Source organism: Archocentrus centrarchus, chromosome 7 (genome assembly GCF_007364275.1).
Source record: "Archocentrus centrarchus isolate MPI-CPG fArcCen1 chromosome 7, fArcCen1, whole genome shotgun sequence".
NCBI classification, from domain to species: Eukaryota; Metazoa; Chordata; class Actinopteri; order Cichliformes; family Cichlidae; genus Archocentrus; species Archocentrus centrarchus.
This window is the reverse complement of record NC_044352.1, coordinates 3,957,426-3,972,192: the sequence shown is the minus strand read 5'-3', so window position 1 is coordinate 3,972,192 and position 14,767 is coordinate 3,957,426.

Sequence of the window (14,767 nt, the reverse complement as noted above, 5' to 3'; positions counted from 1 at the left end):
AACTGGAACACCAGTAGGACTACACCTTTGGTGAAAATGAAGCAGCTTAAATTGTGGCTGTTTATTATAATATCCCATTAGAAGACATTTTAGTTTGAAAATCTGTGTGTGGTCCACACACACAGAGCAGTCAATATCTTACTGTTCTTTGTCTTTTATTATAAACTTATCACACATAGTTACCTGAGCAATTACTCTGTTGACTGTTCTTGGAATGGAGGAAAAGGAAGCGCATATCTTGAAGTGTATATCTGGGAATGAAAGAGAAAACATATTTAATCTAGAATAGAATATAAAATCCTTCTCCTCACCTACAAGGTCTTGAATAATCAGGCCCCATCTCAAAGACCTCATAGTACCATATCACCCCAACAGAGCACTTCTCTCTCAGACTGCTGGCTTACTTGTGGTTCCTAGGATACTTAAGAGTAGAATGGGAGGCAGAGCCTTCAGCTTTCAGGCCCCTCTTCTGTGGAACCAGCTCCCAGCTTGGATTCAGGAGACAGACACCCTCTCTATTTTTAAGATTAGGCTTAAAACTTTCCTTTATGATAAAGCTTATAGTTAGGGCTGGATCAGGTGACCCTGAACTTAGTTATGCTGCTATAGGCCTAGGCTGATTGGGGGGGGGGGGTTCCCATAATGCACTGTTTCTTTTCATTCACCTTATTTACTTTGTTTATACTCCACTCTGCATTTAATCATTAGTTATTATTAATCTCTGGCTCTCTTCCACAGCATGTCTTTTGTCCTGTCTCTCCCCCCTCAGCAGATGACTGCCCCTCCCTGAGCCTGGTTCTGCTGGAGGTTTCTTCCTGTTAAAGGGAGATTTTCCTTCCCACTGTCACCAAATCCTTGTTCATAGGGGGTCGTTTTGACTGTTGGGTTTTCTCTGTATTATTGTAGGGTCTTTACCCACAATATAAAGAAATATTGTCCTGCTGTGCACTGGAGTAGCGCTGCTGTGGCACACTGTGTCACGTGCGTAAAAGTGTGCATTGCTCTTGTTTTTTCTTCAAGTACTGTAAGGCTACATGTACTTTTTGAGACATTAATCTGATACACATTCACATTAACCGTCAATATGGGGTGTAATGGTCTGATTGAGAGAAGTTAAGAAAAAAAAGGAACTTTGCTCTGTGTGCAATGCTGAGAAAAGACATGCAGAGCCAGTGTAAGAGCCATTTTTGCCTTTTGTTTTACTTTATATGCATTTGGTTGTAGTTTGAGTGTCTGTACACTAGATGGGGGTAAGGAGCTACAGTATAAATATTTTAGGGCATAACCTTGGTCAGGTGTGCTGCTGGCTGGCAGGAAGCACACAGTTTTTTCACCTTCACCATAGCATCAGGTGTTTTGTGGCCAGCAATTTATCCTTTCTTTAATTTGCATGTAAGTTGTTTGTGTAGATTTATGAAGTGCTTATTCGTTATGGACACTAATATTGAATAAATTAGATGAGCTTCACTGAATGGATGTAGTGGATGGCATTCTTTTTTTTTTAACCTAAGCCAACACGTCAGTTATGCTGTGTGTGTGGTGGATCAAGTCATTGTAGCCATTTTAATGACATACAGATATCTGTGTAGAAATGCAACTAAAAATCTGAAACGCAGCACAGAAAGGGGCTCAGCTCTAAACATGCAGGATGAGAACTGGGTGAAGGGTTGCAGGACACAGCCAAAGTTTTAGCACTGAATTCAGCTTTGAGCCACTGACATGTCACAGTTACATATAATAATATCTCCACCTCTTATTTTCAATAAAATTGACAGTCCAACTATCACAAAACCCACAACCAAAAAACACACATTCAGACTTTAGTAAATCATGTTTGTATGATTCATTTAAATATTCTCCTCCTCAAATTTGTCTGTGCTGTGAAAGGGAAACTCCTAAAATTACATATGCAATAAGGCCAGCCATGAAAAATATCCATTCCTTTTATTGGCAAAACTGATGCTGTGCTTTGTGAGGAAATTTTTTAAGATTCTGCTCTCCTGTGTTAAGCTTACATTACTGAATGGAAGACACGGTCCTCCCTTGTTGTCATTCAGTATTTTTTCCACTTTTGCCATCAACTCATTTTCATGATGTTTTTGAGGGTCCTTTTTTTTTTTTTTTATCAAGACTGACTGTGTGCTGCCTTTTCTTGCTGTCTTTGATGAGTTTTTACACTGAGTAATTCTCTCTCTCCTCCTTGTGTGTTAGAATAACCATTGAGTCCTTAAAGGCATCTTCACCAAACAAACTCAGGATGGACTTCAGAGGTTTTTTTTGTTCTTCTCAGTGAAATCAGAAGGTTTCACTAACAGCAGCAGAACATTTGGTCCAGGAGGACAGAGACTCACACAGCTCTTCATCTCTGCTCTCACTCTCTCTCCACAGATGGACTGAACATGTCGGGAGTTTTCACTGCTGTTAATGATTTTCCTCTCCACTCTGCACAGGAGGCCACACAGTGCCTGATGGGTGATCACTTTTTCAGTGAAAATCTTGATACCCAGTGATAAAGTTACCAACCTTTGTCTTCCTGTCCTCACTTCTCCCCAACAGCACAATCCTGAATGTAGATACTGTGATACAAAAGAACAAATGTTAAAATGTTACGAAACACAAAATGAACCTGAAATAACAACATTTGGATTATAGGATTATAGCTTCTATCACTGATGTCCTCAATCAGGTCATTTGGTCAAAAGAATGTGTGATTGTCCTAGTGACATTTAAAAGTTACAATCAAATCTTAAATATGGTATAATTATATATATTAATGTTGAACAGATATTTTATATTGCATTTTTATTATACTTGTCTGAATAGTTTCTCCACTTACCAAAAGCTCCAAGAGCATCTATGACAGAAGTATTTATTTCCTTTTGTTTTTGGTTTGAGATGATCTCCTGGTAAATGTTCTGTTGTGTCCTCAGAAGCTTCACAGCTCACATGCTGTCCATTGTTGTCCTTTATAATTTCATCCAGATGCATTAACAGCTCTGAAAGTTCAGTGTTGCTCCTCTTCAAGTATCTGCATTTACATTTCTTGATCATTTCATTTAATGCCGGACTTTCCATTAAAGCTTTGGTAGAAGCTTTGCTCTCCTCTGTGGGAGCTGAGATCAGAATCAGTGAATGATCAAATGATCGATCGCTGTAGCCTTCGAGGACTCTGCAGAGTCTCTGTTTGTGCTCCTCTGTGAACTTTTCAGGCTGTACGAGCAGCAGGAACACATGAGGTCCAGGTTCAGAGTTCTTTGCACAGTCATGAATAAACTTTGTCAGATCTTTGTCAGAGGTGTTCAGAGGAGGCAGATAGGGGGTGTTGATGACAGCTATGTTCCTGCCCTCTACTGTGCGACTGGTTTTCACACAGCATTTAGGTTTACTGCTGAACACAGTCTCTCCCAGTAAGAAGTTCCCCACTGAATTCCTCTCAGACCATCGTTTCCCCAGCAGAACAACCCTCAGCTCTGACACTGCACAAAACACAGATTTAGAAAAGGCAGCTGAACACATATGCTGGCATTATTCAATTTAAGTTTTTATGCGGTTTAAATTCTGAGGTTTAGTGTGTTACAATAATGTATCAACACAGATTACACGATTCAGTTTGACTCACTGTTTGTGGGTAGGAATTCAAAGCTGCTGCTGTGTTTCTGGGGAGGCTGATGATCTGTGATATCCACCGATATTACCCCCTTTAACCTGCACTGTATTGACCTCGCTGTCTCTTATCACCATGCCTGTCATGGTCCTGGGACTTTTGTCCAGTGTTCTTGTAATTTTGAGGTTTTCATTATTTTTGTGATTCCTGGTTTTTGGTTTTTGTCCTCTGTTTCCATTTGAGTATATTTAATCATGCTTTCAGTTCTGCTGCTGTTCGTGCATGTGTCTTTGTGTTTATGCTTATTCCTATGCCTGCCTCCTGTGTCAAGTTTGTATTCTTAACTGCATGTTTCCTGTTTTACTTTGTCAGACTTGGTTTCTTGTCCTCTGTGTTTAGCTTTGCTTCTGGTCTTGTTTCTGTGGTTACATTCAGTTGTGCTCCCCACCTTTTGCCTGTTCCTTGATTATCCCTCTGTGTATTTATCATCTCAGTTCACTCATTGTTGTTGTTGTTCTTCTTCCTCACTGTGTGTTTGTCTCAATGTTCCTCCTCCTAGAATTGCTCCCAGTGTATTTACTTCTTGGTCTGCTCTTTGTTCATAACTTAGCTTCCAGCAATAAAGCTGTGCTTTTTGAGTTTAGGTCCAGACTCTGCATATTAAGAGTCATAACCTGTCTGCCACACAGCCTTACATGACAATGCCATCTTTTTTCTTTGTTCCCGGCCTCCTGGAATTACAGACTTAATGTTCCTTCAGGCCAGGCTGACCCCTGAACTATCTTCCCTCCCTTGATTCTCCTGGCCAAATCTGTTGTGATGGCATACAAAACCCCGATTCTAAAAATTGCATTACGGGTGCCTGGGTGGCTTAGTGGTGAAGCTGGCGACCACATACAAATGCCACGTTGTGGTGCGGGTGGCGCGGGTTCAAGTCCCAGTCCGTCGCCAGTTTGCCTGCGTGTCTTCCCCCATTTCCTGTCTCTCTCCACTGGCCATAAAAGCCGCTGTGGCCAAAAAAAAAAAAAAGCGTTACTGTCCAAACATTTCCAGACCTGACTGTATATTCCAGTCTACATATCATTTTGCATTCCCAGGTTAAAAGCCTGACACTGATGTTGCTGCTGACACTTTAAGTTTGAAATAGGAGGAGAGAAGTGAGGACTGACTGCAAGAAAACACTGAAAAAGCAAAGAGGAGCCTCTGCCGGATCTTGAAACTATTATATATTTGCCACTTCTATTAAAAAATAAGCTAGATTTAAAGAAAATGCCTGCCAAGTAACATGCTACTAAATAAACACACTGTAAATCCTAAAGAAGACTCAAAGATAATCATTCATGATTATTATTATCCTTGGTGTCTGTGTAAGCCAAGTGATTTTCTCTACAAAAACAGAGAACACAGCAGAGTGGAAAACACAGGTATACAGTACCAGCATATACATAATATATAACTGTTGTTAACACTGATATCACCAACCTTGTGTTATTTAACTTTTTTCTTTTATTAGCATTTGTCAAAAAACTGACTGGATTCACCCGATGCTCGAGTCAGCATAAGTCCCTCTGAAGGAAGCATCAGTCATTAGACAAACAACTGTGAGTTCAACAAGGAGAGATCATTTGGAAAAGTTGAACATTATTTAATGATATGCAGAATTTAATTAATCTATTTGGTGGTTAGACTCCGATGGCCCATCGAAGCAGAACGGAATCCCAGCGATGACAAGAATTAGGCTTGGACCCCTGAGAGTTTAGTCACTGGTGGTGGTGAAGATAAAGATGGAGGCTCAGATGGTGCACTGAGTGATTTGGATGAGGTGGAGGAGGTGGGTTGCACAAATTGGTCTGCAAGGAAGAATGACAGGTAAGCTGTGAGATTTAAAGTATGCCAAGAGGAGGCTGATTGGCTTTAAGTATGCGAGCAAAAAGATGATTGGACCACAGCAATGATGTCAGCTTTGAGTTTGACAGCGTGGGAAAGCAGAAGTGATGTGAAGATAAAATTGCAGCCAAAAAACAGGAAAGCAAACAGAGTGAAAACAGATCTTTCTTATCAAACTTACACCTAAGCTTCATAACAAAAATTAATTAGCAGTTTCTAACTCAGCCTGTGATGCACCTTCTAAACGTTTACCATGTTATTCTTCTGAATATAAGGTGTCATTTTGAATATCTAAAATTACTTACCGGTTGTTACAGTACAAAAGAAACTTCTTAAAAATATAGATTAGAAGACTTTTGTATTTAATTGGTCTCTTCTAGATATTTTAATAAAGGAAAGAACAAACTATGTTTCCGTACCTTACACTGTGATTACAATTCAATTCAATTCAATTCAATTTTATTTATATAGCACCAAATCACAACAAACAGTCGCCTCAAGGCCCTTTGTATTGTGGGTAAAGACCCTACAATAATACAGAGAAAACCCAACAGTCAAAACGACCCCCTATGAGCAGCACTTGGCGACAGTGGAAAGGAAAAACTCCCTTTTAACAGGAAGAAACCTCCAGCAGAACCAGGCTCAGGGAGGGGCAGTCATCTGCCGCGACCGGTTGGGCTGAGGGGAGAGAAAAGACATGCTGTGGAAGAGAGCCAGAGATTAATATCAATTAATGATTAAATGCAGAGTGGAGTATAAACAAAGTAAATAAGGTGAATGAGAAACAGTGCATTATGTGAACCCCCCAGCAGACTAGGCCTATAGCAGCATAACTAAGGGAGGGTTCAGGGTCACCTGATCCAGCCCTAACTATAAGCTTGATCATAAAGGAAAGTTTTAAGCCTAATCTTAAAAATAGAGAGGGTGTCTGTCTCCTGAATCCAAGCTGGAAGCTGGTTCCACAGAAGAGGGGCCTGAAAGCTGAAGGCTCTGCCTCCCATTCTACTCTTAAGTATCCTAGGAACCACAAGTAAGCCAGCAGTCTGAGAGAGAAGTGCTCTATTGGGGTGATATGGTACTATGAGGTCTTTGAGATAAGATGGTGCCTGATTATTCAAGACCTTGTATGTGAGGAGAAGAATTTTAAATTCTATTCTAGATTTAACAGGGAGCCAATGAAGAGAAGCCAATATGGGAGAAATCTGCTCTCTCTTTCTAGTCCCTGTCAGTACTCTAGCTGCAGCATTTTGGATCAGCTGAAGGCTTTTCAGGGAGCTTTTAGGACAGCCTGATAATAATGAATTACAATAGTCCAGCCTAGAAGTAATAAATGCATGAATTAGCTTTTCAGCATCACTCTGAGAAAGGATGTTTCTAATTTTAGAAATATTGCGCAAATGCAAAAAAGCGGTCCTGCATATTTGTTTAATATGTGCATTGAAGGACATATCCTGGTCAAAAATGACTCCAAGATTTCTCACAGTGTTACTGGAGGCCAAAGTAATGCCATCCAGAGTAAGTATCTGGTTAGACACCATGTTTCTAAGATTTGTGGGGCCGAGAACAAGAATTTCAGTTTTATCTGAATTTAGAAGCAGGAAATTAGAGGTCATCCAGGCCTTAATGTCTTTAAGACATTCCTGCAGTTTAACTAATTGATGTGTGTCATCTGGCTTCATTGATAGGTAAAGCTGAGTATCATCTGCATAACAATGAAAATTGATGCAGTGCTTTCTAATAATACTGCCTAAGGGAAGCATGTATAATGTAAATAAAATTGGTCCTAGCACAGAACCCTGTGGAACTCCATAATTAACCTTAGTGTGTGAAGAAGACTCCCCATTTACATGAACAAATTGGAGTCTATGAGATAAATATGATTCAAACCACTGCAGTGCAGTACCTTTAATACCTATAGCAAGCTCTAATCTCTGTAATAAAATGTTATGGTCAACAGTATCAAAAGCTGCACTGAGGTCCAACAGGACAAGAACAGAGATGAGTCCACTGTCAGAGGCTGTAAGAAGATCATTGGTAACCTTCACTAATGCTGTTTCTGTACTGTGATGAATTCTGAAACCTGACTGAAACTCTTCAAATAAACCGTTCCTCTGCAGATGATCAGTTAGCTGTTTTACAACTACTCTTTCAAGGATCTTTGAGAGAAAAGGAAGGTTGGAGATTGGCCTATAATTAGCTAAGACAGCTGGGTCAAGTGATGGCTTTTTAAGCAGAGGTTTAATTACAGCCACCTTGAAGGTCTGTGGTACATAGCCAACTAATAAAGACTGATTGATCATTTTTAAGATTGAAGCATCAATGATTGGAAAGACTTCTTTGAACAGTCTAGTAGGAATGGGATCTAACAAACATGTTGCTGGTTTGGAGGAAGTAACTATTGAAGTTAACTCTGAAAGATCAACTGGAGCAAAAGAGTCTAAACAAATACCAGCAGTGCTGAAAGCAGCCGAACATGAAGAATGATCTTTCAGATGGTTATGAATAATTTTTTCTCTAATGTCTAAAATTTTATTTGTAAAGAAATCCATGAAGTCACTACTAGTTAACGTGAAAGGAATACTCGGCTCTACAGAGCTCTGACTCTTTGTCAGCCTGGCTGCAGTGCTGAAAACAAACCTGGGGTTGTTCTTATTTTCTTCAATTAATGATGAGTAGTAAGATGTCCTAGCTTTACGGAGGGCTTTTTTATAGAGCAACAAACTCTTTTTCCAGGCTAAATGAGCATCTTCTAATTTAGTGAGACGCCATTCCCTCTCCAGCTTTCGGGTTATCTGCTTTAAGCTGTGCGTTTGTGAATTATACCACGGAGTCAGGCACTTCTGATTTGAAGCTTTCCTTTTCAGAGGAGCCACAGTATCCAAAGTTATACGCAGTGAGGATGTAAAACTATTGACGAGATAATCGACCTCACTGGGAGCAGAGTTTAGGTAGCTGCTCTGCACTGTGTTGGCACTGAAGAGCATAACAATGAAGGAATTAGATCCTTAAACTTAGTTACAGCACTTTCAGAAAGACTTCTACTGTAATAAAACTTATTCCCCACTGCTGTGTAATCCATTAAAGTAAATGTAAATGTTACTAAGAAATGATCAGACAGGAGGGGGCTTTCAGGGAATACTGTTAAGTCTTCAGTTTCTATGCCATATGTTAGGACAAGATCCAGAATATGATTAAAGTGGTGGGTGGGCTCCTTTACATAAAGGAAAGAACAAACTATGTTTCCGTACCTTACACTGTGATTACATAGTATTGTTAGGGCTGCAGGCTGTATTACAGAGTGATGGTTACCAAACAGTGTGGCAAGAAATGCTGGTGTGATTAATGGCAAGTCAAGATGTGTGCTGAAATTTTGTTTCAACCAAATACTATTACTGCACCAAAAGGAATGGCAGGGTTGTTCTGACTGATTGTAAAGAGGATAACAACATTTATGAAGGGGTAAAATGGATCACGTTGTTGTGTGAAGCAAAAAATAAAATAAAATAAAAAATTAATAATTCATCAGCAAAACATTTGAAACATGATGATCCTTTATTTCTTTATTTCTGTAGATATTTCTGGCTGTAACATGCTTCGGTTATGGCACTGTAAGAAACTCAGGTGGTTCAACTTAAAAAAGTTCAGTAACAAGTTGCACAGTTTTTTAAGTTTACTTAACAAACAGAGAACTTTACGATGCCATTTAGTTCACACATGTACACAGTTCAAAATCTTAAGTTGACAGAACTCAACATAATTATTTCTTAACCTAAAACTAGCCTGAAAACTGATGATGATTCACAGAATGGGTGAATTAAGTATTATGAGTCAGGGAGTACTGAGGGTTCACAGATGGGAGAGGCCGTCCCCTAACTAGGAATTTGTCTTTAAGGTTTGTGCTTAAAAAGAAAACTGCACTAGTAAGTTTTTATCTTTATTAAACAAGCCTAAATCTGAGTAGATCTGTTGCCTAAACCTGCCCAAACTCTGAAATATGTTCAAACAAGAAAGGTGTTGGCCTTCAGAGCTCTGCTGACAAATGTTTTACATGTATAACTTTTTTAATTTATGTTTTATTTTCAAAACATAAAAAATGATGGGCTGCACGGTGGTGCAGTGGTTAGCACTGCTGCCTCACACTTCAAATACCATCTGGAACGCCTGAGTTCAATTCCACCTTGGCTCAGACCCCTCTCTCTCTGTGTGGAGTTTGCATGTTTTCCCCATGTCTGCGTGGGTTTTCTTCCACAGTCCAAAGACATGCAGTTACTGGGGTTAGGTTAATTGGAAACTCTGAATTGCCCATAGGTATGAATAAGAGCGTGAGTGTGGATGTTGTCTGTCTTTCTGTGTTGGCCCTGCGACAGGCTGGTGACCTGTACAGGGTGTACCCTGCCTCTCACCCCATGTCAGCTGGGATAGGCCCCCCCCCCACGACCCTGAACAGGATAAGCAGATATGGATGATGGACATAAATTAAAAAAGTCAAAAATCAGTCCCCTTTATTTTGTAGACCCTTACCCAAAGACCAAGTTTCCAAACATTTCAAATATAAATGACCAAGGAGCAGTGCCAGAGCTAAACATAAACTGAGGAGCAGGACCCTCGGGATGCTCGGACTAAGCAGGACCCACTGGATGCTCGGGCTCTGGACATTTGGATTGAACGGGATGCTCTGGCACAGGACCCATTTGACTCTCGGGCTGAGTAGGACCCTCTGGAGGTTTGGACAGACACCGGCTCACTGCTGATTCCTGAAGCTGACGACCAGCATGTACTGGTTCTGCCTCTGGGCCTCCTCCTGGTAGGACATGCCTGGAACAACTCACCAAAGAGGCATCCAGGAGGCATCCTAGTCAGATGTCCAAACCACCTCAACTGGCTCCTTTCGACCTGGAGGAGCAGACTTTGAGAATGGTTGCACCCCTCACCCTATCGCTAAGAGGCCATCCACCATTTGAAGGAAGCTCATTTCTGCTGCTTGCATTCTAAATCTCATTCTTTCGGTCAAAAAAGCTCATGATCATAAGTGAGGGTAGGGATGTATATTGACTGGTAAATCAACAGTTTTGCTTTCAGTCAGCTCCCTCTTCACCAAGGCAGAAGCAGCCCTGATGCGTCTGCCGATCTCCCATTCCAATCTTCCATCACTCGTGAACAAGACCCCGAGATACTTAAACTCCACCACTTGGGACACAGTCGAATGTCTTCTCCAAGTCCACAAAACACATGTAGACTGGATTGGCAAAATCCCACACACACTCGAATATTCTCAAAAGGATGAAGAGCTGGTCCAGCGTTCCATGACCAGGACGAAAACTGCATTGTTCCTCTTGGATCTGAGGTTCGACTAATGGACAGATCCTTCTTTCCAGTACCCTGGCATAGACCTTACCAGGGAGACTGAGGAGTGTGATCCCCCAATAGCTGGAGCACACCCTCTGGTCTCTCTTCTGAAAGATTGAGACCACCACCCCGGTCTGTCAGACCAGCAGCACTGCCCCAGATCTCCAAGACAGCCGTACAACATCTAGAGCCTTCAGAAACTCAGGGCGAATCTCATCCACCCCTGGGGCCCTGCCACCAAGAAGTTGTTTAACCACCTCAGTGACCTCACCCCCAGTGATGGGCAAGTCATCCTCATCCCCAGACTCAGCTTCCGCTACAGAAGGTGTGTCAGTGGGATTCAGGAGGTCCTTCCACTTGCCTCAGTTAAAGTGAACAGCACCCTACCTGCACTATAGACCGTGTGAGTATAGCACCACTTTCCCCTCCAAGGTCACCTGATGGTTTGCCAGAATCGCTTCAAGGCTGTCTGAAAGTCTTTTTCCTCTGCCTCACCGAGCTCTTCCAGCACCCAAGTTTTTGCTTCGGCCACCACCCGAGCCGCATTCTGCTTGGCCTGCTAGCTGCCTCCGGAGTCCCACAGGCTAACCAAGCCTGATATGACTCTTTCTTCAGCTTGATGGCTCCCTTCACCTCCGGTGACCACCATCTGGTTTAGGGATTACCACCACAACAGGCATCAACCACCTTGAAGCCACAGCTCTGAGCAGCATTCTCAACAACGGAGATGTGGAACATGGTCCATTCAGACTTGATGTTTTCAGCCTCCCAGCTGTCGAAGTCCTGTCAGAGGTGGGAGTTAAAGATCTTGCAGACTGGGGCCTCTGCCAGGCATTCCCATTACACCCTCACAATATGTTTAGGTGCACCAGGTCCTATCCTACCACCTGATCCAACTCACCACCAGGTGGTGATCAGTTGATAGCTCAACTCCTCAGTTTACACCATTTGTCTCTTGTTTATTGGTTAGTGGTGTAGGTTAGACAATCATCTTTTGTTTTCCTTTTGTTTTTGGTCGGAGAAGACTAGAGACCATTAGAAACTTTTGTTTGGTGTTTTGGCATCGCTCACATCCTGGGGGAAGCTGACCAGTGTGATCCCCTGATAGTTGGAATACACCCTCCAGTCCCCCTTCTTAATGATAGGGACCGCATTTTTGAAACACTGGTCTAAAACCCCACTTTTTAAAGATGGGAGGTACTGGCATATGAACAGTATGGTTGTGACAAATGCACACACACTGCCAGCTTGTAGCCTGGCATGGGAACTACAGCGTTTGCGGTTCCATGTGAATGGTAATCGCTTTAAAAAAGTTTTCATCTGAAAGCCAACAAATGACTCCATTTCCACTGGATTGTTGTTGTGTAAATGGGGCCTCAGACACACAGACACAAAACAAACACAGGAACACAAGGATGCAGCAATAACATGGAGAATATAAGGAAATAGGAATTAAATAATAACTGTAACTAAGAACAAGATTCAGAAAAGTACATCTAGAAACCTTAAAAAAAGGAAACATAAAGAGACCAATCTGGAACTCTCTTAAAAGGACAGAGACAACAGAATTTGAAAGCGCACAATAGAAAACACTGGGTCACAGACCTATGACCCATGACAGGTTCCCAATGAAACCTGGGGAGTAATCAGCTCAGCTGTGAGTAATAAGCCATGACCCTCAGGTGTGTAGGCAGTGAGGGTGGAGACCCAGGGAAAGCAAAGCACCCCCCCCCCCCCCCGCCCCCACACACACACACACACATACACAGACACACACACACCAACAGAGGAGAGAGAGAGCAAAAAAAGAAAAGACAAACAGAAAGGCGAGTCAGAGGTCCAGGGGATCATGACATATATGTGTACTGTGTTTCCATGTAGAGTAGAATAGAATAGAATAGAATAGAATGCCTTTACTGTCATTATACAGGATGTACAATGAGATTGGAGGGCCACTCCTGTTCAGTGCCATGCAATAGAAAGTCAAACTCTCTAAAATAAAAATAAAAATATAATAATCTAATATAATCTAAAAATATACAGAAAATAAAACACAATGTATAAAATATACAAAAAATAAAATGTATAAAAATACAGAAAATAAGAGAATGTATAAAAATATATACGTTGTAAGAAAAGTAAAATAAGTGTATACATATAATAATGAAGATGGTAAATGGTGGTGTATGTCTGCATGTTTCAATGAATCACTGCACCTATTTCATATTTTCCTAACAAGCTATAAAGAAATGAGGGGTAATTGCAGACAGTACTTTTACACAGTACTGTGTGTGGTTTCAACAATCTGTGTCAGTTTTCCACATCATTACTGTGGAAATTTTTACAATGGTATTTTACAACTTACATCTCTCCATATCCAGAGAACTTTACTCGTACAGAGTACAGTTGGTGTAACCGCAGCAGGAACTTTTACTGAAAAAAGAAGCAATTAACGACTTCACCAAGGATTTCACTCTGTAAAGAGCAGTGATGGCATAATTACCTTGAAAAAGTAAATTGATTTCTGATTACTCCTTTAAAAAGTAACTTAGTTAATTTAGTGATTACTTAATTTTGTAAGTAACTAAGTTAGATTACAAGTTACTTTATTAGTTACACTTGACAGCGGCCATTTTTTTTTCCAAAAAGTGATCATCTGCCAAAAAATGATTGCCTGTATTTAAACGGCTGTAAATGAGTTGTTGACCTATGAAGGAATATACTCATGGTATGTTTGCCTTTACCAAATGGACACTTATTTCCCTGAGAAATTTGTCTTAAACTGGAAGATAAACATAACTAATTAAAAATACAGAAGCTTATATTGTTTAGTGTCATCAGGAACTTTGTGTTCTCACTGGGCCACGGACCACACTGATGGAGAGACTACACAATGATAGAAATGGAGACCTGCTGTTGAAATTCTATTTTCCACATTTTGTTTTGTATAATGATGTAACCAAGATAGATAAGCTGTGACTATATGAAATTGTAAGCTGAAAAAGACGGTGTCAGTATTTCATGTCTGTCCAGTAAAACACTGGGAATGGTTCTGACTCAGATTAATCTGTAAAACCGTGTGACAAATGGCTAATTAAATTTAATAATTGGACTCCGTTGTGTTGTCTCATTCCTGTTCGATAAACGAACACGCAGGAACCTAAAAGGCTTAAGCAGCACTCATATTTTTTAAATTTCTTCACCTATAATCTGTGAAACGTATCAAACATATCTCTCATGAATATCAGGTTCATTTTATAAATAAGCCCTTCATAAATCATGCTGACTGCACTCTATTTACAAAAAAAGTAGTCAGATTAGAGTAACGCGTTACTAAGTGATGTGTTACTCTATCACTTGCCTTGCCACCATGCCTTGGGTTTAATTATAGTGTTTGGCAAGCCAGTTCAGGCCCCCAGGCTCCATGTTTGACACCCCGTCATTTATTTACTGCAATAATCATGAAATTTAAAGTGAAAGTAGAAATAGCCACGAGGGAGTGAGGTTAACTTTTTTTAAAAAATGTCTTCAAATGATTTTTATGTACGTCAGTGGACTGCATACTTCCTGTGGGGGTAGAGGCATCAGGCAGAATGAGTGTGTGAAAGTGTTGCTGTGGTTTGCTTTAAGTTTACTGTGCCGAGCTGTGGCCTGGAATGTTTCTCTGGTATCAGCTTTGCTCGTCTTTGATTTCATGTGGTTAGACACTTTATCTCGGGTCGAGAGCCCTTGAATAATTAAGTGGTTTTATTTTGACTATTCTTTAAAAAATAAAACAACCTCACATTCACTTTTTTCTTTTAGCACTCACACCAGCTGATACCTGGGCCACAGTTAGTGACAGACAGCAGTACAGTACATACTTCCTGTCTCATGGTTCAACACATCACGGACATTTTCTGTATTTAAACAGATCATGACTTCAAACTA